The sequence below is a fragment of the Carettochelys insculpta genome, chromosome 14 (genome assembly GCF_033958435.1).
Source record: "Carettochelys insculpta isolate YL-2023 chromosome 14, ASM3395843v1, whole genome shotgun sequence".
Lineage (NCBI taxonomy): Eukaryota > Metazoa > Chordata > Testudines > Carettochelyidae > Carettochelys > Carettochelys insculpta.
The window spans coordinates 40730706-40757194 of NC_134150.1; the positions used below are offsets into that span (position 1 = coordinate 40730706).

The 26489-nt window shown below is 48.6% G+C and overlaps 1 long non-coding RNA gene across 1 annotated transcript in view; it reads left to right on the forward strand.

Annotated features, from left to right (window-relative positions):
* Nucleotides 1-5647: 5647 nt before the first annotated feature.
* Nucleotides 5648-26489, forward strand: part of LOC142020757 (uncharacterized) — a 117850-nt gene continuing 97008 nt past the window's right edge. The window contains exon 1 of the long non-coding RNA XR_012647492.1: nt 5648-5732. This is a non-coding gene — a long non-coding RNA (uncharacterized LOC142020757). The remainder of the gene's footprint in view (nt 5733-26489) is intronic.

Genomic DNA, 26489 nt, shown 5'->3' on the forward strand with positions numbered 1-26489 from the left:
ACTCTGTTTGGTGGAGCTGTGAGCAGTGTTCCGTGTAAACTGAGAGCTTGGGCGGCCGCTCACAGGAGATTCAGGTGCCACCGAGCTGATTAGCAGAGTGTCCATAGCTGCCCACTCCAGCAGCATGCATTTCCATTGGTGCACATCTACACAGGCCTGGGTACACATAACAAAATTTATTTCACCCATAGATGACAAAAAACAGAGGGAACCCTGGCTGTGAGTTGTGTTCTCTGTGCATTCTGCAGCTAGAGAACAAGGTGGAGGCAAAAGCCTGGTGTCGCATGATTTCCATTAGCCATCTGAGCACTGTGCACTCTTGGCTGGAGAGGATGCAAGTGATAATAGCTCTGTGTGTTCTGTGCATAAAATAATGATACTGATCAGGGTGAGTGCAAATTGCTTAAAATAAATAGGAAAAGAACAAGAAAGTTCTTTCATGTATTCAGATACTGCGACTGTGCAGTCCAAGAGAGGGACTACATCTTTCTCTGGATTTGGCTGGCACCCCACACATTGCAGGCAGTATAATAGTATGAAATAAGTAATTGTACTTCAAAGGACAATAGCAACAGTGTTGAATCAAACACTTCTATTGCTTGTAACTCTTCCCCTAGCCTGTCTGTAGATTAGGAGTTCTTTGAGTGAAGGTTATTGCCTACTGTATGTCAAGAAAGCAACTAGTTCAGGATGGGCCTCACTATATACAATAATATGAGTCCTGCAAGGACACAGGCCTCAATTCAGAACTGAGTCCCTCCCCACCCCGCTTTTTTTTTCTTTTTAAAGTAAACCCTCTACATCTATGGAGAATGGTAGTGGGACTCTGTCCCACTACAGGGGTCTGCCCATGTAGTGCTCATTGCAAGATTGGGGCCAAAGTGACCATAAACTCTGTGAGGCCTGACAGTTTGTCTGGCTCCACATGTGGCCAAGTTAACTTTGTTTCATTGACCGTGTCTACACTAGCCCCAAACTTCGAAATGGCCACGCAAATGGCCATTTCGAAGTTTACTAATGAAGCGCTGAAATGCATATTCAGCACTTTATTAACATGTGGGCGGCCGTGGCACTTCGAAATTGACGTGCCTTGCCACCACGTGGCTCGTCCCAATGGGGCTCCTTTTCGAAAGGACCCCACCTACTTCGAAGTCCCCTTATTCCCATGAGCTCATGAGCTCATGGGAATAAGAGGACTTTGAAGTAGGTGGGATCCTTTCGAAAAGGAGCCCCGTTGGGACGAGCTACACAGCGGTGAGGTGCGTCAATTTCGAAGTGCTGCAGCCGCCCGAATGCTAATGAAGCACTGAATATGCATTTCAGCGCTTCATTAGTAAACTTCAAAATGGCCATTTGCGTGGCCATTTCGAACTTTGGGGCTCGTGTAGACGTAGCCATTGTGTCCACAGTGGTGGGGATTTGACATTTTAAGTAGGCTAGCTGGGAATAGAGCTGTCTTGTTATTTTCAAACTCTGCCTTTGTAATAAGAAAATGGCCTGTTTCCTCGTAATAAAATATCTTTAACAGCCTGCTTTTTTTTCAAATTGGATTTTTCACCATACTCCTTGTGTTGGAGATGTGATAACAAGTAACTGCAACTATTCAGAAAGGGAGAATGTTTATAACAGTAAGACCAGAAGAAGCTGGAGTTCTGGACCTACCTGGGTCGGGAACTCACCTTATGACCTCTGATAAATAATGCCTTAATATTGTTTTATTATTTAATAATATAATATTTGGACTTTAAACTTTTTAAGGCAGAGACCTTAGGTGATGTATCATTTCAAGTCAATGGGGTTCTTTCCATTGACATTGAAGGGGACAGGATTTCACTAGTCCTATTCACACATCTAAAATTCCCAGCATAAGGTTGGTGATGTATCTACAACAATGCTTTGAGATCATCTAGCGTTAAAACCCTGATTCAAATTTCAGCTAAGTTACAAGATGTCTATCCATTAACTAATAAAGAGTTCTAAGATATTTCAATAAAGAATTTATACATGTGCTTAATCTTACTTATGTGAGTAATATCCATTGATGTTGATGGATTTGTCCTTTTTTCTGAAGGGTAACCAGAACTGCATACAGTAGTCAAGGTGTGGGCATGCAATTGATTTATATAGTAGTAGTATGATATTTCCTGTCTTATTTATCCCTTTTCTAATGGCTCCTAACATTCTGTTGCTTTTTTGATTGCCACTGCACATTGTGCAAATATTTTCTGAGAACTATATTCAGTGTCACTCCAAGATCTCTTTGAGTGGTAACAGCTAATTCATATGTATAATTATGGGTACTTATATTCACACTAATCAGTACTGAATTTCATTTGCATTTTGATACTCAGTTTTATGAGATCCCTTTATAACTCTTTACAGTCTGCTTTGGACCTAATTATGTTGAGGAATACATCTTCTACAAACTTTGCCACTTCACTGTTTACCCCCTTTGCAAATCATTTATGAACATATTGAACAGTAGAGGAGCTAATACAGATTCTTAGGGGACCTTACTATTTACCTCTTTCCATTGTGAAAATGGTTAGTTTATTCCTAATGTGCATTTTCCATCGGTGGTGGTTTTGCTTGAGAGTCTTTGGTGTGGGGTCTTGTCAATGTTGTTTGGAAAGTCTAAGTACTTTATACCAACTGATTCAGCCTTGGCCATGTGCTTGTTGACATCTTTAGAGAAGTCTAAAAGCAATGTTGACTTTTCCCCAGCATATTAGTTTCATCTATGTATCTGATAATTCTGTTCTTTACTATGGTTTTAACCAAATAGCCTGAGACTGAAGTTAGGCTTATCTGTATGGAATTGCCAGGATCACCTCTGGGCTTTGTTTTTTTATAAAATTGGAATTTCATTACCTGTCCCTTCAGTCATCTGGTACAGGGACTGTTCAAGCAACAGATCATGTTCCACAAGGTGACGTGCAAATTTGACATCATCCGAATGGGTCCGACTAGGGACTGGGAATGGCTAGCTCATTACAATAAGTAACTTTGTCTTCCAGGTATTCTCACCTTCTTATCACTGTTGGAAGTAAGCCTCATTCACCCTGCTTGTGTTAGCCTCATTAGCACTGATGTAATACTCCCATCTCTGTATGCATGTATAAATCCCTGCCAACTGAAGCTTTAACTTCATGCCTCCCTCAAAGTGAGCTGCAGTCATGGAAGCTTATTCCCGAATAAACTTGTTAGTCTTTAAGGTGCCACAAGATTCCTAATAGATTCCACAGGGTGCAATCCTGGCAGCATTGAAATCAACAAGAAAACTCCTCTTGACTTCGTCAGGTCCTTGATTTCGTTCTGTTTTAGGGTTTTTAACTGCTGCCCATAACCATAGCATCTGAACACCTTGTCTGTAAAATGAAATCAATTGCAAAGTCTGTGGTGGACTTTGCAAAGTCTGAGAGCCCATACGATGTGCAACAGAAGCCGAAGTAACAGGCAAGGTGAAGCAGCTGCATTTAAACTTCCTACGGCAAGTCAAGCTTTGATTGGTGCTGTTGGTTGTAATGGTGCACTAGTTGAAAGTTCCTACAAATTGATTTAGGACTTAAGCTCAGAGATAAGAGCAGAGAATCATCCTCTGGTATTCTGTCATGTGTCACTGTGTAAGTACTGTAGAGAAAATGGAAACGTCACAAAATGCTTTAGAATATAAGTTTTAGGAATCCTGGGGCTGAAGTAACATCAGTCTCCACATCCTGAGATTGCATTTGCTAAGGGACTGGAATACCTCTGAAGACCTGTCACCTTTCACACCCCTTAAAATCAATAATAGTTCAGTGCTGTCCGTACTGCAGGCATTGAGCCATGAGTATATTAAAGTTTTTGGACTGGAGGTCAAATTTAAACTTCCTAAAAAACTCCCTTTTTTGGTTTATCCCTGTGCCGCTTTTTGCTTCAGAAGTAGCAGTGATAGAATAGATAATTGGTCGCTGCATCTGCTGTAACCCAAATGACAGTGGAATTTGTCCCTTAGGCTTGGTTTTAGACCTATTAAACCTGTTAGAAACCCTTTAATATATGGAATGCTTACCAAACCCCTGGTGATTGCCTCTTTCAACCAAGGAGAACCTGAAATGCATCTCTCTGCATCATGTTTGCTGCATTGGTCACTATCCGCTTCACAGAGCTTCTTGTGAGCTTCATATTAGGAAGTACAATGTGACAACTATAGCACTGAAAGTATCACTGCAAGATCTGATGGTAGACAATTATTTCTTTGATAATCTATGTGTCTCTTGCATTTTTAAATATATAAATACTAAAAATTTAGGCTGCAAGAAGCAACTATTTCATTATTTTATATTTAAATCACTCCTTTAGTGGAAATGGATCCTAAAATACTTTACAAACTTTGCTGCATTTAGACCAGCAGTCTACAGTTGTACTTCATTTATTTGAATGAGATTGGGAATATGGAAGTCATTTGGAAACTCTGGGGTTTGGGTAAAATTGAGGTGCTTTTTTTTTTTATTGTGTTGGTTCAAGCTAAAGTACCCGATTGTGCAACTAAACACAGTTAAACACAACTAATTAACAATGAACAACAATAATATGTAATACTTAAGTACTGAGTAAAGAATCATGCAATAAATTGAAAATACAGGGAAAATTTAAGTGGTTGGAATGTAATTACCCATTTACAATTTGGCCAGAACACTGGGGTTAACACCCCTATTCTTTCAAAAAGTACCCTGGGATTTTTGATAATGTTTTCTTCTTCAGCAAGATATAGTTGGCTGGAAATGGACAAAAAAAATTGCTCTCAGCTGCAGATTTACATGAGAAACCTTAATCAAGAACAAATATTACCTCTCCTTTGGTTTTTTTTTTTTGAATAAGATGGATTCCAGTTGTGAAAATTTTCTCATATGTGTTTTCTATGAAAAAGAAAAAATGCTTAAAAGAAACTGGCAAAGGAAAATGATTCTCCAATATTGTTTAAACAAAATTGCTTTTGAGCTTAAATACGTAAAAGTTTAAATAAATAAAACATACTCAGTTTTTGCTTATTGTTACAGAAACTACAGCTATCCAGTACACTGGAAAAAAACAGAACCTCGTCTAGTTTTCAGGTAAACAATGCATGTTTTGAAGGGTTATAACAAACTCTTGAGTAGACTGAGTGGGCCTGAGTGGCTATCCACTAAATAGCCTTCGGTGGAATATTTTCTTTCAAATTTTTCATCCCGTTTTTAAACAAAACAGAAATCATTAAATAATCTGTTTGTGAAACAAATCAACAAAAGCCAGGAAATTGTGAGCTAAACCTGGCATCTCTGCACTATTATCCATTGTGTCAGCTAACTAAGGGGAGACCTTCACTTTGTCAGTAAGAATGTCTATGGTATTTAATTTTGAAAACAAAATCACTGCTTATCCAGTCTCCCCATTTTTAAAGCCAACCTTCTTCTGCGGGTCCCATTTGTATTTAGCATTCATTGGCTTTTGCTTCCCAGATTACCCTATGCATCAGCACATAGAACCTGGAATTGGAGCAAGTGATTGGAAATCAGAGAGACGTTTTTCCCATTTGCAAGTTCCAAAGGGGAAGAAGAAAAATCTTTCTTTAATTTAAATCTAAAAATAATCTCATTTTAAATTGTGAACTCTATATAAAATTTTACTGCAGGCTTCCAGAAGAAGCGAGAAGAAATTGGGAGCTGGCCAGCATCAGCCCGGTGTATGGGCGAAATATGAATTTGAACATACACGTAAGCTGCCTGGATGTCTTTGCTGCCTGAATTCAGCACAGCCATTCCTGTCCCCTTAGCTCTTAACATTCAATTTCTAGCTGAAAAATTCTGCCCCGCCACCCCCTATTGGCTGGGTATTTCCCTGGCCTTTCTCTATAATATTTCTTTTTGGATCCAATGAAAAGACAGAAGTGTTGTCGCTGCATTGATTCTATCGGATAAGACAGATCAGCTTCCTTAAATTTTAACAAAGTAAATTATAACCCCTGGGCTGCTGGGTGCCAAACAGCTTTTAACAGCAAAACCAGCTGTACACCTTAGTGTGGGCCTGGAGAGTGCTTTCTCTTGCTGCCTGGCTTAGGTAACAGCCAGGAGAAATGTCACAGCTGGAAAGAGTGTGCCGCCTTAATTATTAATAGAACAGTTCTGATTTCTCCTGAGCCGCTTATGTTAGCAAAATTAAACCTTCCAAGCATCCTTACTGACTGCTAAATTGTAAAGAGCCTTGCACAGAGAGACAGCTTATCTCATAATCTAGGTTCTTAGATAGCAACCAAAATCACGATCTCAATAAAAGATTTTCTTCCCCGCACAGCCCCCATTTAGCCTTACGCTTCCCCATCTACTCAACTGTGTTTCTCCTCCGAGGTGAGGGTCGCTCTCGTAACAGTGATACACAGCAGTCGTAATCAGAGAGCCTGGATGGTGCTGGTGCAGAACAACTGGTTCTGTCTCCCCTGCTCACCCTAATGATTTTGAAATGACCTGCTCTCGTGGTCATGAGTGTCTGGCTTGCAAAACCTGCTGTTATTTTACAGCAATTAAGTCCTGGCTGGACAAGGTCCTGGCTGGGATGACTTCATGGGGGTTGATTCTGCTTGAAGCAGGGGGCTGGACTAGATGACCTCCTGAGGTCTCTTCCAGCCCTGTGATTCTGTGAATTTTATTTCTCAATACTGTCACCCTGAATACGCAAATGTCTATTCTAGCCACCCTATTCTTGTTCCGATTTGGCTCTGAGTATTCAAGCTTCTCCCTCTCTTCCAGCAGCGATTCAGTCCAGTGAGTGTGAGCAACACCTTACAAATAGGAGAGTTCTTTGCGCTATACGCTATATTGATATGCCCCCAACTAGCCCAGTTTCTTCTGGAATCTGTTGCCCCAGAATCTGGAAGCATTTGGCCCTGAGCCTCTTTAAATCTTTCTTGCGCTAATCAGTGTGAATAGCAGTACTATCCTTTAAGGCCATAGAAGACAATGTGGGAGGCCAGTTACCCTGTTCCATGTCCAGGGATGCAAATAAAGGAGTCATTGAGATGGAGATTGGTCCCAGTGAGCAGTTAGTATTTGGGTCCAATGTTCCTCATAAGCTGACCACTAGGGCAGCCACCCAGGAGAAATTGAGGTGCTGCCCAGCTGATTATCAGAGCATCCAAAGCCGGCAGCATGTGCTTCTCTTGGTGGTGCACCTCCGCATATGCTTTGGTGCGCATAACAAATTTTATTTTGCCCATGGATGCAAAACATTAGAGGGAACCCTGCTTGGGTCTTTTAAGGATCTGTTAGCAGAAGTCCATAGAGTGGCTGCGACGAGAGTCCCACCTCTCCCAGCCAGCCCAGACAAGTGTTGGTGGTTATTAGACCCAGCTGGGGAAGCTCAAGAGACTAATTAATTGCCTGGGTGGGCGACTCAGAAGGAAGCTCCAAGCTGAGTCAGGGAGCTGCCAGGAGGTTGCTGAGAGGAAAGATCATCCTGGACATGTGCCCAGGAAGAAGGGCTGTGCATCTGAGGGGAGAGATCCCAGGCCTGGAAATGGCCAGGCCCCAAGGAGTAGTACTCTGGATCTAGCTGGGGAGTTTTTGTGGGAGAGCTGAATAAATTAGACTCTGAGAGGGAGGCAATAGTATTGTAATGGTTCAGGGTGTAAAATGAAGATTTTGCTTTGTATTTTTAACTTCAGAAGGGAATTGAGGCGAGGTGCCAGCAGGACCACTCAGGCCACAGGGGAGCACCTCGGACAGCACCTTTCTGTGCAAGGTATCGCGATCAAGTGGGGCCACTTGTTTAGCGTATCTCCTTCATGGGGAGATAATACTAATGCTGAGGGGCTCTTCCATCTAGCCAAGAAGGGCAGAATGACAGACGATGTCTGGACGCTAAAATCAATTTCAGATTAAACAGGGAATGTCAGCCGCTTGTCAGGCCTGCTGAGGGCAGAGCGGGTGGGTGGCTGGGTGGGTTCTCCATCTCTCACGAGCCAAGACTGGATGCCTTTCTGGGGATCTGTGAGAGCCAGACATAAATTGTGCTTTAGCCCAACACTGAGTATTGGGCTTGATACAGGGTCATGGGGTGAAACGTAATGGCCTGTGCTGTACATGAGGCTGGGCAAGATGATCTAATGGTATTTTCTGGCTTTCAGCTCTCAGTCTATGACTAGCCCTAGCAATGCTCAGCTCCCCTGCAGGGATTAGGGCATGAACGTGTGTGCAACTCAGGTCGTTCAGCTTGAGTAGCTTTCGCAGGACTCTTTCCCCTCATTTAGGAGATGGGACTGGCGCCTCATTGGTTGGGTTATGCAGCTCCAGCTGAGCAAGCATGAGCTCATGTCCTGTAGGGATTTGTAACAGGGGATTGGCTCTTTAAGGCCAGAGGAGGTAGTTACTCTCTTCCACATGTCCGGGGAAAGCAGAGCAAAGCCTTGAATCAGTCGTTTGGAGAAAGGAAGTGCGTTCCAGGGACTAGTCTGAATCAGGGAGTACACAGGTGCTAGAAACCCCAGACCACTGTTCCTTTAAGGGCCTGAGCCCAGGGACCTGGGAGAGTGGGTAGGGCAGGGCTCCCCTCTCCCCCAGCTGGCCAAGACAGGGATCTGGGGTAATTAAACCCACCTGGGCAGGGTCGAGGGGGCCGGGTTACTCAGAAGAAGGCTCCAAGCCCAGTCAGAGAGAATGAGCCAGGCTGGGGGAGGAAAGCAACTAGACTACAGTCCCAGGCCACAGAGCCGCGTGACCCTGTGAAGCAGAAGAGTGAATTATAGGCCAGGGAGGCCAGAACTTGAAGCCCCAGTTCCTAGAAGGAGGGCTGTGCAAATCTCTCTGCTTAAGGAGTGAAGCATAGGCAGGGAACAAAGGCACCGATTTACTCAGACCCTGAGAGTGCTCCTCTAAGTCCTGCCCTCAATCCACCCTCCCAATAAGCCCCTACCCCACCCCCACCTGCCCACACTCAGCCACTGCCCCCCCATCCCACCTCCTCCCATCCCTCACCCCACTTCCTCCCTGCCTCTCCCGCATCTCTTTCAGCTCCCACTTCTCCCCACCGCCCAGCACCTCCTGCATGCTGCTGACCAGCTGAGACCTGGTAGGTGGAGGCACCGGAGGTGGAAGGAGTAGATTGGTGGGGCTGCCAGCCAACTATCAACTATTTCTTTAATGGGTATTCCAGCCCCTGAGCACCCATGGAGTTGGTCCTTACAAGGGCTCAGCCCCTAACAGGAGGGGTAGTGAAACCTTGAACTTTGGGATGGGAATGGGGGCTTCTTTGGGAGATGGATGAGGCTTAATGAAACCGGTTTTGAGAGAGGGGGAATAATCGCTTTAAAGGAACTTTGCTGGGAGTAAATTATTTCTGGGAGCTTGGAGGGAAGTAGAGGCAAGATACTTGCAGGGCCATTTCAGCCCACGAGTGGCCTCCCTGGGATGGCACTTGTCTATGGAAACCCTTCTTGCATTGCCTGGGAGATGGCCCAGAGCTCTTTCTGTGCAAGTTTTGGTAATTCCAAAGTGGAAAGGTGCAAATTGTAGGAAGGAGGAGGCAATCTGCAGCCTCCCCTGTATTCCTGCCTAAGCAAGCCCTGGCTGGTCGATACTCCCCATGGCTTGTACTTTTCCAAATGGCCTGTCCTCACCATCCAGGCTCAGAGCACCCCTATGCCTTTCCCCCTCTTACGCCTTGCTAGGCTAGGAGGAGCACTGAGATGAGGTCTGCAGACATCCCCTTGCTGCACCTGCCCTAGGTGTCGGGGAGTCCTGCTCACTGGACATCTGGCTGGGACAGATGGCAGACTTCTAGCTGTCTAGAGAGAGAGGCCTAACAGGGGCCAAGAACTGTGTGAGAGATGCTGCCTGCCAGAGAGGGCAAGGGGACTGGATACCACTGCTGCCGACAGCTCCCTGCCTGAAAGGGGACCAGCCAAATAATCCTTCCTCCTGTGCACCCAACCAGAGGGTGCAGCAGTGGCCAGCCATGAGCCCAGGCCCAGTCCTGCCACAAGTATTCAGAGCCTCTCAACCTCCTGCCCTGCAGATGAAACCAGGCTTTTCTTCCTAGGCCCTCCAGTTCTGTGGTGTGGCAGCGCTCACCCCCCAAAGCCTCCCCGGCTCGTGGCTGTGGATCCATCCCCAAAGGCTCAGGTCAGTCGTCCCTCCAGCACATCGGGCGGCTTTTGAGAGTGGCTTATGGAGGCCCTTGGAGGAGGCATCTGTCCCCGCTCAGGTGATCACCTGGGCAGCAGCAGGGCAAACTTCTCCAGCTGACTCGCTGCTAATGCTTCCCATCCACCACTGGCTCAGGGTGCGGTTCAGTCTGCATGGCCCATTACATCCATTGCCTTGATTCCAAACCTGTCCTGGGAAACGGCAGGGAGCGTTCGCAGGGGCGACTTGCAACACGTCTCTGTGGGGAGGCTGAAAGGTTACGTGTCTAGGGTGGACGCTCTAACGTCCAGGTGCTTCCTGTAAGAGCAGCAGACACCTGGATATGCTGGGTATGCACTAGTCCCTCCAGTGGGACTGCAGAGAGGGCCTCTGTGCACATTGTACGCTCCAGAAGGGTCAACTTCTCCCCAGCTCTTCCCAGGCTGCTGCAGAAGGGGCCAGGGCTGGGCTGTGGGTCTGTCACTAAGAGATCCTTTGGCTGCGAAGCCCAATGCTGGCAGGCTGGTGGCAGCAGCATTTATCCCATGCCATCCCACGAAGCATCAGATTGGGGGCTGTGTATTTCTGAATGTATTAGGGCTGTATGGGACAGGAGTGAATTTCACCATCTGTGTAAACAGGAGCGTGGTAAGTTCCAGGTCACAGTTGCTTGTTTGTGGTGGTATAGGATAGGAGGGGAGGTTGGTACAGATTAGTTGTAAATAAGACTCAAGGTAGAAGCAAGCTATTAAAAAACATTCCTTGACATCTTTGATTCTCAATGACCAAAAATCCCTAAAAATTCAGGCTTTAAAAGTTTTTTGAAGCCCGGAGTTAGCAAAGGGGGTGCATCTCTGATCTTCTTTCCCCCTAAAATTCAGCCTTCCTAACGCCTCTCCTTGCAGTCTCTGTACCCAAGAATTTCCTTTGGGTGTTCACTTGATGCTGCCAGCAGAAGGAGGGTTAAGTGAGTGGGAAGGGGGTGGAGAGGGAATCCCAGCTTGGAACTTGAGACTTTCCAGCTGAGAAGGAAAGATTCAAAGATGCAGATGTAGTCTTACAACACTGCAATCAACTCCTGTGTCAAAAGAAGTCAGGAAAAGCACATAAATAACTCCACAGCCACATTTAATATAGTGCAGGACATATATCAATCATGCCACCACTTCCTCCAGGGTAAGTATAGAAGAACTTCATGTCAAAACCGCTTGCATATGGTTTGAATACTTTGAACTGGTGCTGTGTGGAGTTCAGAAATTGAGGTAGCTTTAAATTCAAGCTTTTCTGGTACCAGATCAAATAGAAACTCTTTAGCTTACTGCAAGTTTCAGATGTGCTTGCAAATACTCTCGAGAACTAAACTCTGATGTGGAAGGAAGACAAAGTATATAATCTATATTGTTTCCTGTCGTAAATTCAAAACTCCAAAGGGAGTGCCAAGAACTGAGAAGCACATTCATTTAACAGGAATGCAAATCTGTCTGTGATCTGCCATCTGCAAATGTAAGGGCACTTCTTCCATAAAGAATTTACTCCTCGCTGCAGGCAGTTGGATTTGCTCTGGGTACCTTCCTGCTTCAGTGCCATGAGTAGCATAGCATCAGGTAATCCATGTGTTAGGATTAGTCTCTGCCGAAGCTATCACTTTAAGGCTCCGAAGCGTCTGCCGCAAATCTGGCATGAGCAGTAAATTTTGCTGTGCTGCATATATAATGTACGATAGCGTCGGTGATCACTGAGGCGGATTTGTGGTCAGTCCATTTGTCTCAATGATCCATAGGGGTTTTGTTGATACAGGCAGAATAAAATGTGTGGAAGGACAGGAGGGGGATGATTCAAACTAGATTCTCAGCAGGATGTTCTCTCCCTTAGTTGGATGATGTTCGGGACAGGCACTTATTTCATTATGATTAATACTAGTCTTTATAGAATGGCTTATGGTCACTATGCTTCAGTTCAGAAATGGTTTCATGCTGAGTTATGTGTGTGTGTTTGTGAAATGCCTGTTTTCCATTATTAAACTGGGAAACAAACTAAGTAGCCTGTCACATTTTCCTAGTATAAATTTCTCTGTTTCTCTGTGTGTGTGTCTCTCAAACCTCCTTGAAAAGCATTAATTTCAGCAGTGTGTCCTGATGATCCAGATGTCAAAAAGCCACATGCTTGGAGGTGGGTTTACAAACCTGAGTTTCATTCAGTCAGGTCCTCGCTGTAGGAAAGGACAGATGGCCAAATGGAAAGATGGACGGGGGAAAGGGTCACAACAGGATTATGCACAATGTGGGAGGGGAAGGGAAGGACTCTGTTGAGTCTCCCATGATACAACTCAGGTGACAGAAGGGGATTTTCTGCCCGTTTCCAACTCAAAATCATCATCCCTCTTGTCCTGTTCCTGCACTGATTGGTCTTGGCTCCTGTGTCAGCTGCAGGTGTATGGATCTAGGCTCGTTCCTGATGTGAAGCAGCAATTTCTTATACCTAAGGATAGAGCTTATGGAATCTGAAAACGCCAGCTGAATGAGCCTGGGCTCTGCACTCATGAATGAAACCAATGTTTAGCCCAGACTGTGGAAATCTTGAGCTGGTTTGGGGCCTAGGTTTAACCTGCCCCCAGACCTCTTCCTTCCTACAGCAGCAAGCTACTGCTCCCTTGTCAATGAAGTCTCCCACACTCCTGTATCACCAGTGTATGTGGGGATCAACTTCAACCCAAATCAAAGAATCATAGGGCTGGAAGGGACCTCAGGAGGTCGTCTGGTCCAGCCCCCTGCTTCAAACAGGATCAACCCCCATTAAGTCATCCCAGCCAGGGCCTTGTCAATCGGGGACTTAAAAACCTTGAGGGATGGAGAATCTACCATCTCTCTAAGCAGCTCATTTCAATGTTCACCACCCTCCTGGTGAAGTAGTTTTTCCTAATATCTAACCTACACTTCTCCTTCTTTACCGTCAGGCCATTACTCCTTGTTCTGCCATCTGACACCACTGAGAACAGTTTTGAAACCTCCTGTTCAGAGTTCCCCTTCAGGAAGTTGAAGGCTGCTGTTAAATCACCCTTAAGTCTTCTCTTCTGTAAACTAAACAAGCCCAAATCCCTCAGCCTCTCCTCATAGGTCTTGTGCTCCAGCCCCCTAATCATTTTTTTGCCCTCCGCTGAACCTGCTCCAGCACATCCACATCCTTTTCATATTGGGGGGCCCAAAACTGGACACAATAGCTATATCTACATGGGGATGCTACATAGAAATAGCTTATTTCGATGTAGCGAAATCAAAATAGGCTATTTCGATGAATAACATCTACACGTCCTCCAGGGCTGGTGCCGTCAACGTTCAACGTAGACGTTGGGCAGCACCACATCGAAGTAAGCACTGCAGGGGAGCGTCTACATGCCAAAGCGGCCCACATCGAAATAAGGGTGCCAGGAGCAGCTGCAGACAGGGTCACAGGGCGGACTGGCACTTCTGGGGCAACAGCTAGCCGCTCCCTTAAAGGGCCCCTCCCAGACACACTCAGCCTGCACAGCACGCGGTCTGCAGAGCCACAGGCACGCACACCTGTCGAAGCAGTATGGACCCCCAGCAGCAGCAGCAGCAGCAGCATCCAGAGGTCCACACAGCCGCCCCTGCAGGAGCCGTGCTTGCCCTGCTCAGTGCTATGCAGGAGGCAGCTGACCACCTTTTATTTGCAGAAGAGGAGCTGCCCCCAGGGGAGGAGGAAGCAGCCCCAGACCTTGCTGCCCTCTGACCCCCCACCGCCGCACACGCCAGCAGCTGTGGAGCTACCCCACGAGCACAGACTGGTGGGAGCGGTTGGTGCTTGGCGAGTGGGATGACGACCGCTGGCTCCAGAATTTCCGTATGAGCCGGCAGACATTCCTGGAGCTCTGCCAGTGGCTGACCCCTGTCTTACGGCACCAGGATACCTCCATGCGACGTGCCCTCATGGTCGAGAAATGGGTCGGCATCGCTGTCTGGAAGCTGGCCACTCCAGACAGCTACCGATCCGTAGGGCAGCAGTTTGGCGTGGGCAAGGCCACCGTCGGGGCTGTCCTCATGGAGGTAAGAGGACCCGGGGGGGGGAGCTCTGGGGGAGCCCTGGGAGGTGGGAGCCCTGGGGTGGAGGGCCAGACACACCCTGCACACCCCTCACTGGTACTCTCTCGTGTCCTTCCCCTGCAGGTCGTCCGCGCAATCAATGCCTTGCTGCTGCACAGGCTCATGTGGCTTGGGGACCCGGGTGCTGCCATCACGGGGTTTGCCAGCCTGGTCTTCCCAAATTGCTTTGGGGCTCTGGATGGGACCCATATCCCCATCCGTGCCCCGGAGCACAGCGGAGGACGCTTCCTCAACAGGAAGGGCTACCATTCGGTAGTCCTCCAGGCCTTGGTGGACAGCCGGGGCCACTTCCTGGACATTTATGTTGGCTGGCCTGGCAGCACCCACGATGCCCGGGTGTTCAGAAATTTGGACCTGTGCCGCCGGCTGGAGGCGGGGACCTACATCCTCCAGTGGGAGATACCTGTGGGGGACACCACCATGCCCCTCTGCATCGTTGCAGATGCGGCGTACCCCCTCCAGCCCTGGCTCATGCACCCTTACACAGGCCATCTCACAGCCAGCCAGGAGCAGTTCAACATGCGGTTGAACCATGCGCGCCACGTGGTGGAACGCACTTTTGGCCACCTCAAAGGGCACTGGAGGTGTCTTCTCACCCACCTGGATGCAGGCCCCACCAACATCCCCCAGGCTGTGGGCACGTGCAGTGCACTCCACAACCTGGTGGAGAGCAAGGGGGAGGCATTCTTCCAGGGCTGGGCTGTGGAGGCTGGCAGGGCTGACATGCAGCCACCCACTGCCCCCAGTCGCCAGGTGGACCCCGAGGGGATCCGGGTCCGGGAGGCCTTGCGGGCCCATTTTGACCAGGCCCTGGGGTGAACACTGGCAGGCCACCCACTGCACCCCCCCCCAATCCTCCACAACACTCCCTGCCCCCACGCCCACACCCCAGAGCACCCAAGAGCACACCCCCCCGACTTTTCTTGCAAATAAATGGACCTGTTGTTTGAAACCAAACAGTGAAATCTCTTATTATACAATATATATATATATATAGAACAAAAGGGGGGAACTATTTACATGGGGGGGCAGGTACCAGAACAGAACAGGGGTCCAACACAAACTATATACAAATATAATGGGGGATATGTACAAAGTGGGAGGGCGGGCCACGTCCTTGGCCCTGCACCCCTACTGTCTGGTGCCCGGGGTTGGAGGGTTTGACCCTCGCCTCGGCTGGAGCCGTGGCCGAGGCTGGGTGGGGGCCGGGCGAACAGGTACAGTCGGCGGGTGTCTGCAGGCCCCAGGCCCCCCTCGGCGGCAGGCCCCAGTGTGGCGGACGGCGGTGGGATGGCGGTCGGAGCGACAGGTGGAGCAGCGGGTGGCGCGGCTTGGGGGGCCAGGTAGTCCGCTATGCGCTCGAATGTGCGCATGAAGGCCCCCCAAGCCTCCTGGCGCCAGGCCAGCGCTCGCTCTTGTAGCTCCAGCCACTGCTCCTCCACCCGCAGGCGCTGCTCCAACACCTCCAGCTGACGCCGGAGGGTCGCGAGCAGCTGGGGGTCCGTGGCCGTCCTTTGGTGGTGGCTCTGCCGTCGGCCCCATCCTGGGGCTGGTCGGTGCTCCGCCGAGGGGCTGGCCTGCTGCGATGGCCCCGGTGGGCTCTCTGGGACCACGGACACCTCGCCGGCGCTCTCTGGGCCCTCTGATGGTGCAGCTGCAGAACACAGGGGGGAAGAAGAGTGGAGACAGTGTGGGCCCTGGTCCGTGGCCCTTGTCCCTCCACCCCTCTGCTGCTGGTTCCCCATCCCCGTCCCTGGGAGATGCTGCTGCTGCTGATGGGTGTTCCACCCCCTCCCCCCCGGGGGACCTTAGGTTCCGCTCCCCCCATCCCCAGGGATGGGGCATGGCACTGCCCTGCTGAGGGGGCAGGGGCTGATGCACTCTTCTGAGGGACATGCCACTGTTGTCCTTAGGGCCATGGTCATCTGGGCATGTGGAAGGCCCTGGTCATGTCTCTTGTCCCCGCCCCTTAACCCCGGGGGTGTGCACCAGGGGGGTACATACCTGACGGTCTGCTCCCACAGTCGGGGGACACCCTCTGGGCGGACACCCTGCTGGAGCTCTGGGATGGGATGGCGATCCGCAGCCCCCCATTGCTGGAGGAGGATTCCCCCTCCTCCTCCTCCTCCTCCTCCTCCAGCATCCCAGGGGTGGGCTCCTGCGTGGGCCCCTGGGGTGCAGGGCTTGCCTCCGGGGTGGACTCCATCTCCGGGGCCTGCTGGGGCTCGTTGGCCGAGGTGTCAAGAGTGGCCGGGGGGGAGGAGGTGTGCCGGGGGCCCAGGATGGACCTGAGGTCCCTGTAAAAGGGGCAAGTGGCGGGGGCGGCCCCAGATCAGCTGGCCGCATCCCGGGCCCGGGCGTAACCCTGCCGCAGCTCCTTAACCTTACTCCTGACGTGGTCAGGTGTGAGGGCAGGGTGACCCTGGGCAGCCAGGCCCTCAGCCAGCCGAGCGAACGCATCCGCGTTCCGCCTCTTGCTCCCCATTACCTGGAGCACCTCCTCCTTGCCCCAGAGCCCCAGCAGGTCCCGGATCTCAGCCTCCGTCCAGGAGAGGCCCTGCTGCCTCTTCCCAGGCTGGCTGGCTGGCTGGCTGGGAGCCCTGGCTCCCCTTGGGGGGGTGCCCTGGGGGCGCTTGGGGGGCTGGCGGGTGGCCATCGCAGCGGGGGTGGTGGCTTGGGGCTGCAGGGAGGCGTGCAGGCAGGCCGCGTGTCAGTGCTGCCACCTGCACGCGCTCTCAGCTTCCTGCACAGGAACGCAGGGGGCAGGGAGCTTTAAGGGGCCGCTGCACGCGGTGACCATAGAGCTCAGGGGCTGGAAAGAGCGTCTCTCAACCCCTCAGCTGATGGCCGCCATGGCGGACCCCGCTATTTTGATGTTGCGGGACGCGGATCGGCTACACGTGCCCTACTTCGATGTTCAACATTGAAGTAGGGCGCTATTCCCATCTCCTGATGGGGATAGCGACTTCAACGTCTCGCTGCCTTATGTCGATTTCAACTTTGAAATAGCGCTCACCACGTGTAGACGTGGTGGGCGCTATTTCGAAGTTGGCGCGGCTACTTCGAAGTAGCCGGCACATGTAGACGCGGCTAATATTCCAGATGTGGCCTCACCAGTGCCGAATAAAGAGGACTAACTACTTCTCTAGATCTGCTTGAAATGCTCCTCCTAATGCACCCCAGTATGCTGTTAGCCTTCTTGGCTACAAGGGCAAACTGTTTGCTCATATCCAGCCTTTCATCCACCATAACCCCTAGGTCCCTTTCTTTCGTACTGCTGCTGAGCCTGTCGGTCCCCAGCCTATAAAAATGCTTAGGATTCTTCCATTCCAGGTGCAGGACTCTACACTTTTCCTTGTTGAACTGCATCAGATTTCTTTTGGCCCAGTCCTCCAATTTATCCAGGTCACTCTGGATTCTCTCTCTACCCTCCAACGTATCTGCCTCTCCCCCTAGTTTTGTGTCACCCGCAAACTTGCTGAGGGTGCAATCCAGTCCCTCATCCAGGTCATTCATAAAGATACTGAACAACAAATATCTTCCCAATCTGGCCTGCTCTCCTCTATGGATTTCCCCTCTATAATGAATCTTCCCAGGAGCCCTCTGGTGCAACCATACTCGTCTCTCTGACCCAGGGAAAATCTTCAGGTGGCAGGAAGCCCTGGTCCTTTCATCTGAGCAACATCAGGAGAAGGGGTATTGCACCTTCCTGTACTGAGCCAGGGTCAGAGAGGGTCAGGTTCCCTGCAACATTAGGGTGGAAGCTCAGACCTACCTTAGTTACATATGTGGAACTTCTCAGTGTAGCTGAGGAATCTGCTGGCTAGTGAGATGTTGCTGGCATAAGCTTTGACATAGGCTTATGAGACACCTCTGCACCAGGCCCAGTTCAGATGTCTGCTAAAAAGAGCAGAATTGTCATCTCCTGGTTGTTGTCCTGGTTTCAGCGAAGGGTCACCCCTTCAGGCTGCAGCCTGCTCCCTTCAGGGGTGATCTATAGGGGGAAAAGGCCAGAAGGTACCTCCTCAGTGTGACAGGGGAGTTGGGCTGGAATTGTGGTAGGGGAGGCTGGTGATTTGTGGTTACAGGCTGGTATAGAGGCCAGCCCCAAGAAAACTTCCATGGAGAGGGCCAGAGGTCCCAGTACAGGGTGATAAACACAAGCATATAATTAAGGAAACAAATCTGCCTTTCCATCTGGCTCTGGAAGATGCCTCCAGCAGCATCTGGGCTGGTTAAGAGGGAGAGAATTGCATTGTGTGGTCTTCTACTGAGTCAGCTAAAGCCCTCTGACTCTGATGACATTGTTCCCTCAGTGTGCAGCACCTTCCTGTAGGATATGGCCAATAAATCCAGTCCCGGACAGCCTGGTTATTAGTACCCAGGTGTGTTTTTTTAACCTAGTAGACCTTGCTGCGATAAAGTCTGTTTGGGAAGGGAAAAAGCCTCAGTGTCATTTTGTGCTGTTGTGTGGCGATCAGTCCAGCGCTAGCCCGAGCTCCTGTCTCTGTGTTTCAGGAGCACCCATTGCTCGGCTACCACTTCCCACAGTCCCTTCCAAAGTAAAACTGGGACTTTATTGACCCCTACTCTGTAATGGAAACAACAAGGGCAGACCCCATAGAATTCTGCTGGCTTGATGGAGTTTTGCTATAGACCAGCCTCTTGAATGGTCTTGGTTCCATTTATCACATAGTTCCAGCCTGTGATGGTTCCTTCCCACCCACTCCTTTGATGCTATAAATTCAGCTGTTTTTTTTTTTTTTAAATGATTGGAGACGCGTAAGACCTTGTCCTGGCTGAGCTGTTCCCGGTAGCAGTGCTTGCAGTGACTAAAGCAGTGACTCACTGACACTTTGTTCTCCCTGGTGCTGTGCGTTCAGAGAGTCTGAGTCACAGGGAGGGATAAATTAGAGATGGGGGAGCAATAATTAAATGTTTCTTTGTATTTATTGCTTGTATAATAGTCCCACTCAGAGACTCCTGACTGAGAGCTGGAACCACTGGTATAGGTCCTGCGAAGAGAGAGTGGGAGATAGTGCCTATTGTGAATAAGTTATAATTTAACCTAGACAAGATAAAGGGAATATTACCCCCATTTTACAGATGGGGGCACTGAGGCATGGAGCAATTAGGTGATTTACACCAGGGCAGGGAGCTGGAATCCGTGGAGCTGCATGCGACTCTTTAAGGACTTTGTAGTTCCCGATGCTATAACTGCAAAGTAAAAAAGAAAAAAAAGAAAAAGTTCTTATTATTTTTGATAAATGGTGAACATCAAAAAGCCCAAAAATGAACAATTCATATCTAAATAACAAATGAGATGTGACCTCAAAATGTTGGATAACTCCCCTTAGTGTCTTCCAGAGAGAGAGAAGGTTTGGGAGTGAAAGTCAGGAAAACTGGTATAAACACATGCACAAAGTGTGAGGAAACAGGCTATGTAAAAACATTGTGCACGTGCTGGAGTAAATATGTAGCGTGTTACAGACCATTGTGTGTGCGCTGTTCTTAAAACAGGGGCTAGAAAAAGTCCAGTTTGAGGTTATTTATTAATGACTGTCTCAGAGTCACATGCATTGCGGTTTGTGAATTGCTGATTTTTTTTAGCGAATTTCAAAAAAGGCTCTTCTTGCTGTTTTGGTTGCCAACGCCTGTGCTAGGGAGTCTGGCAGGCCAGGAACTGAACCTAAGTCTCCTGAGACCCAGTCTGGTGCCTTAATCGCAATCCCTTCCTATCTCTAGCATCATCAGCATAAGTACAAGGGGAGAAGCCCGGTTAGGTCCCCTCTAGTCTATCTCATAGTGCGGGTTTGTTCCCTGCAGTACATAGTGATAGGGGGTTTGAGTGGATTAATTTTAAATGTCCCTGGGAGTGGGTCTTACCACATCACAGACTACTTGAGCTCAGTTTCAGGAACTTAGTCAGCTGAGATTCTCAGTTCCATCTTCACCCCATGGTCCCTAGTTATACTGCTTGAAATCCATTATATTCTTGGCAGGTATTTCCCAGTGTCACGAGTTTTTATGTAAACTAATTACTGAATGAACTTACCTAAATGGACAAGTGCAGTGAGTGAGACATAGAAGACATGGGCTTCTATTCCGGGGTCTTCCGTTGGCCGTCTGGGTGACTTTGGGTAAGTCACACCACTGCTTCGTGCCTCACTTTACCCATGTGTAAAATGGAGACAATGATTCTTACCTCTGTAAACTACTTTGAGATCTCCACTGGAAAACATTTATGGCTACATCTAAACAGTGAGATTTTTTTCGAAGTAATTGATGCAATTTGCGCTATGCTTACCTAATGGCCCCCCCGAGAGTCCTCTATAGGCATTCATTCCTGACACCTTTGTATCCCGAAGTAGCACTTGCCGTGTAGACATAGCCTATAAGAGCTAGATATTATATTCTTGTTCTCATGTGTCGTCTTCTCCCACCTTCAAACCTCCAGATAGTGAATGCTTCTGAAAATTCCTGCACTCACTGGTTCTGTTCCCAACTTGAAATTTTGGAAAGGCCATTAGCCAGGGACAAGATTTTGAGCTTGATCTGATTGTGTGTGCATGGAGGAGCTAGACAAGCTGACGACAATATTCAGACAGGAAGCTGAAGCCGCATTGCGTAGAGGTCAAATTTGATTACTGCTGCTGGCAGCAAGGGTCTCTCTACAGAGAAGCTCTCTGATGGTGGCTCAGGCATTCTGCAGTAAGTGAAATACAGGCTGGTGTTGGGAGGCAGTGGAGAGAAGACCTAGGAACAAACAGCACAATTATTCATCCAAATTGGAACCACTCAAGTTATTTTGCATAAATCCTCCGTCACCAGGGCCTGTTTCAGAAGGAGGTGGCCTCCAAAAAGTTTAGATTCAAGGGAGCTGTGATGGATGGACCAAAGCTGGTTTCTCTTTGCTGCCAATGAGACATCTGCCATCTTGGCTGACATACTAGGGAGTAGTCAAGGAGAGGGAGGGGCCATCACTGAAAGAAACAGTTCTGCTACGGCTTGGGCTAGAGAAGCTGGCTTTGTAGCTGAGGGCTGTAAGAGAGTCACATCCTCTGGGTAGGGCAGGGGAGGTGCGTGTGTAAGACACACTCACCAGTAGGTTACACTATCACTCTGCTGGGTGTGTCTGAACACAGCTGCTTCTAAGCCTTCCAGAGGGACAAGAAACCTCTAGTTGTTCATGCAGTGTCTTCTCCAAGAGCCCACCTCAGCTTGAGCCCCTGGGATGCTCTGGGCAGAAATCATCATTCGCCAATTCTTGGGCACTTGGGCTTTGCCTGCCAGGTGACAGCCAGACCCTGAAGTAGATTTAGCCAATTAGCAGAAGTCTCCACCTGCTCCTCAGACTCACTGCACCCCCCAGACTTGTGTTCAGCTGGCAGTGAGTTCTGCTAGGTGAGTTGATCTCTGGCCAAGCCAAAGGGAGCTGTGCCATGATAATCTTGCTTGCGGGGCCTCTTGTCTCAGCAGGACCATCTGCCTTTCCTGGTTCCAGCAGCGATGGCTGCTGGGACTCATGGTGTGTGCGGGGGATGCTTGGGCGTTATGGAAGCCAACTGTGAGGCATGCTGGGTAGAGAATGCACTCTCCATAGCCAAGAGGGCCTGTAGTTTCTAATGACGACCCTTACATGTGCTAAGGAGCAACTAAGGGTGGGGAGACTGGTAGGACTGGGGGATATGAACTGAATTTATTCTCTACACAAGCTCACTGCACCAGGTGTGGAGAATGCCCACCTGAGGAATCCTGGATTGTGCTCTGATCTGATGAGGGCTGTGTTCATGGGTGGCCAGGACCCCCAAGGTGCCATCAGGTGGAAGACACGGGGGGCTTCCCAGGGATGCCCATGGTCAGATACCTGCAGAGCAGCTCCCCAAAGGGTAACAGGTGAGGTCTTTACCAAGATCCAGGAGCCCACTGGTCATTCTCATCATGGTGAGATATATGTACAGGCACTGTTGAAGGAGTTATGGATCTGTATTCAAATTCATGTTCGTTCAGTGTTGGCATTAAGGCAGGTCACCAGGAAAGGCTGAATCTTGAAAACTTTCCTTTCAAGGAGATGGTGATGGACGCTTGTCCTCCCATCTGGCTTGTTACGTATTTGCCTGCTGAGCCAGCTGTCTCTTAACATAGATCTACGCTGCCCAAAAAAATCACCTGTGACAGCAGGTCTCGGAACCCAGGCTTCCAGATGCAGGTTTGTGCTCTCACACTGAAAATATCAAGGTAGATGTTTCTCCTGTGGAAGTATCAAGAGTCACACCGCTTGCTGAGTTTCCCAGCCCAAGTGGGAATGGCTACTCTGCACAGGGGTGTCTGGGGAAGGCAGGGGAAGCATGAGACTTTCCAGTGCAGACATGCCCACGGCGCCAAAGAAGCTCGAAGCTCTGCCTGGGTGGCACAGGTCTCTTTCGGTGAATATTGCCACTCTCAAAGTGCTCCGGATAAAGTAAGAATGGATGGGAATTCTTCCCCAAGGCCTTGTTTGTTGGAGGTGTTTGCAGCTGAATTGCAGATATAGCCACACAGCTCTGCATGAGCCCCTGGAGTAACAGAACACCATGCAAGAGACTGTTTGGGCAGCATTTCTGACCTGAGACAGGCAATCAGACACCAACGGGCGCTGAGCCCACAGTTATTGATGATGATGATGAAGAACAGGGGCTGTTGGGGGTCCTGCTATAAAGTGATGGATGGACAAGTTCCACTTGGAAGTTTGGCATATTTTAGCCCAAAGCAGATGTTGGTTGTGGCTCTAATCCAGGGCTATGTATCTTGTCTGGTTTTCACAAGCTGTGATTGGCAAGGGCCTTACCCTAGCTCCCCTGCCATTCCTCAGATACCTGTTAAAGCCCCAGTAAGTATTTGAACGTGACAAGTATCAGAGAGGTCATTGTGTTAGTCTGTAGCTTCGAGAACAACCAGAAGTCTTGTGGCACCTTATAGATGAACAGATGCATCTGATGAAGTGGGTCTTTGCCCATGAAAGCTTATGCTCCAAAATATCTGTTCGTCTATAAGGTAAGAACATAAGAACGGCCATACTGGGTCAGACCAAAGGTCCATCTAGCCCAGTATCCTGTCTGCTGACAGTAGCCAGTGCCAGGTGCCCCGTAGGAGGTGAACCGAAGACAATGGTCAAGTGATTTGTCTCCTGCCATCCATCTCCCGCCTTCGACAAAAGGTTAGGCACCGTACCTTACCCCTTGCTAATAGCCGTCTATGGACCTAACCTCCAAATATTTATCGAGCTCTTTATTAAACTCTGTTACAGTCCTGGCCTTCACAGCATCTTCTGGTAAGGAGTTCCACAGGTTGACTGTGCGCTGTGTGAAGAAAAACTTTATTTTATTAGTTTTGAACCTGCTACCCATTAATTTCATTTGGTGTCCTGTAGTTCTTATATTATGGGAACAAGTAAATAACTCCATCATTCTCCACAAGACTTCTTGTTATTTGAGTGTGACTGTATCTTCCAGTTTTATCACTTGCCGGTTTAGAGCCGAGAGACTTGCTGGGCCCTGGGACAGGTGGTGGTGGGGGCAGCTTCATGCTCCTGGAATGGCCTGGGGCAGAAGGGGTGGGGCCAAGCAGCCAGTCCTCAGTGCTGCCCGGACCACGCCGCCCCCTTACTCTTAGTGCCACCTGAATACATGGTTGCCACCTTCAGCACTCTATGAAAGTTGTTCCAGCACTAACTGCTCTGTGCTAATGTGACCCTGGAACTCGTAAACGGAGATTTTGCAAAGGAGCAGAGATGCTGTTTTATTTGGGACTTGTCTGACAGCAGCTGGAAACCCGTGTCCAGTTGTGGTGCCCCCCAACTCAAGGAGGATGTTGATAAGTTAGGGAGGGTTCAGAGACGGGTCATAAAAACGCAAACCGTAGAGTTAAGAGCTCCATCTATTAAGCTTAACAAAGAGAAGATTAAAGGGTGACTTGATTTAATCTATAAGTCTCTATGCAGGGGAGCCAGGATTGGATGATGGGCTCATCAGTCTATCAGAAGATCTAACACAATCCAGTGGATGGCAGTTGAAGTTTGACAAATTCAACTGAAAATAAGATGTCAAATTTTAATGGGGGTAACTAACCATTGGAACAATTTACCCAGTGTCATGGGTGTTTTGAATGACAAAGTTCCTGCATCTCGGGCCATTAAATGTTTAAAGGCAATTCAGGAACTAACAAATACTGATGCAACTTTCTGTTTTTCATCGAGGATTCTCTGCAGGCGTTTAATCCAGCCATCATGCACAGATATACCTCGAGGCTACTTAGATCTATGTACTGGAGAACAAAATTTGCATCTTCCCTTCAAAGATCCAATACAATGTTCAGTCCAAAACACACCCTCTCTCTGTATATAGCATGGAATACGCATGTGTTAGATTGCGTGCGTGGGAAACTCTTGTATTCTGCACTCCTCTCTTGTTTATGTGCGTGAGCAGTGTTTGGCCTTGGAGCTCTTCACCCTGAGAACGACCAGTGGGGAAATACCATAATTTAACAGAAATAGAAATCCACTTCCTCTTGTATTTTAGCCACGGAAGCTCGTGACCTGATAAATTTGTTAGTCTTTAAGGTGCTACGGGACTGCTTGTCATTTATAGAATCTAATAGAGAATCCTTGCCGTCTAGTTCTGTAGGACAGTCCCAGTGGAGGTCTCATCCTCTATTGATTTGTATAGAACAACGTTTCTCAAGCAGTGGCATGAGTACCCTTGGGGGTACACCAAGGTCTTCCCAGGGGTACATCAACTCATCTAGATGTTTGCCTAGTTTTACAACAGGCTACATAAAAAACACTGGTAAAGTCAGTACAGTCTAAAAGTTCATTCAGACAGTGACTTGTTTCTACTGCTTCATTCGCCTTACGTTGAAATGTAAGTACAATATTTCTATTCCAATTCATGTATTTGATAATACGATGGTGGAAAGTCGGCAAGTGTTCAGCAGTAGTCTTCTGTGATAGTTTTGCGTGTTTTTGTAAGTAGTTTTTAAATGAGGAGTAACTTGGTGGTGTGCAAAACCAATCTGACTCCTGCAAAGGGTACAGTAATCTGGAAAGGTTGAGTGGCACTTGGTTTGAGCCCTCAGATTACCTTAGGACCATGTTTCTCAACCAGTGGTACGCGTACCCTTAGGGGTACGTGAGAGAAGTCTGGGGTGACTTACCACTTTTTTAAAAAAAGGGGTACTTTATAAAAAAGAAAGTTTGAGAAACATTGCTATGGAACCCAACCAAGTTTTTATAGATCCCTGTTAAACTCTGTATGCCTCATTCATAGCTATGCACTGCTTTAGTGCTGGTGGGCATTAACTAGTGAGACAGCTGGCTGAGTAGGCTGCCTAGAAACATTTCTGTTGCAGAAAACTTTTGTGCACAATCACTGGTTGTGGGGACAAAGGAAGTGAAGGCTTCTCAACATATGTGGCACTAAAGATAAAACTGCAAGCAGTAAAGATGTGGGCTGGGGGGAGGGGGAAAGGAAACTAGAGCTTTAATGAATTTGTGGCTGTGCAGAAGCTCCCAAGAGAAACTTCCCACCTTGCAGGACTGGGGCCAAGGAAGACACAGCAGGTATTTGCCCAGGCACAAATTACACCCAAGTTCACAAGGTCTCAGGGAGCAAAAAGGCTTTTTATAGTCACTGCCTCCCTTGTGTGTGTTGCTACACTGGATCCAGGCAAGTCCACATCTAATCAGAGCAGTTTGAAAAATGCAAATGTTTGCAGATTTAACTTTCACTCTGCAGCTTTGAAAACAGCAGACTTTTTTGGTTTTTAAAATCCTGGGCTTGTCAAACCATCTCTCTCCTGAAGTTCTGGGGGAGGTTTTCTTTTTTGCTTTTTTGGTGTTTTTCCCTTTCACCCTAGCTTGCTCCTGAAAAGTGCAGGAGGGGGAAAGGAAGATGCGGGGGAACCCCCAAATCACCCATAGCTCATCAGAGGCATTGGAAGTAGGGGTGTTTGTGTTGCAGGTGGGTGCTGCTGCATGCCCACGTTTGGCACCCGACCTCTCGGTGGCCTGACTGCCAACCTGCCACTGGCTCCAGGCCTCTAGGGTAGCCCCCACAGGATCCAAGGGGCTGCATAGCCCATGAGCTCTGGAGACCAGGCAGCCAACCCTGGAGGTTCCACTGCTGCTTGGAGTCCTACCAGCAGCCCAGGGCTCTGCAGCCACTTCCACTCGCGATTCCAGCCTGGGGTACGAACAGGTATA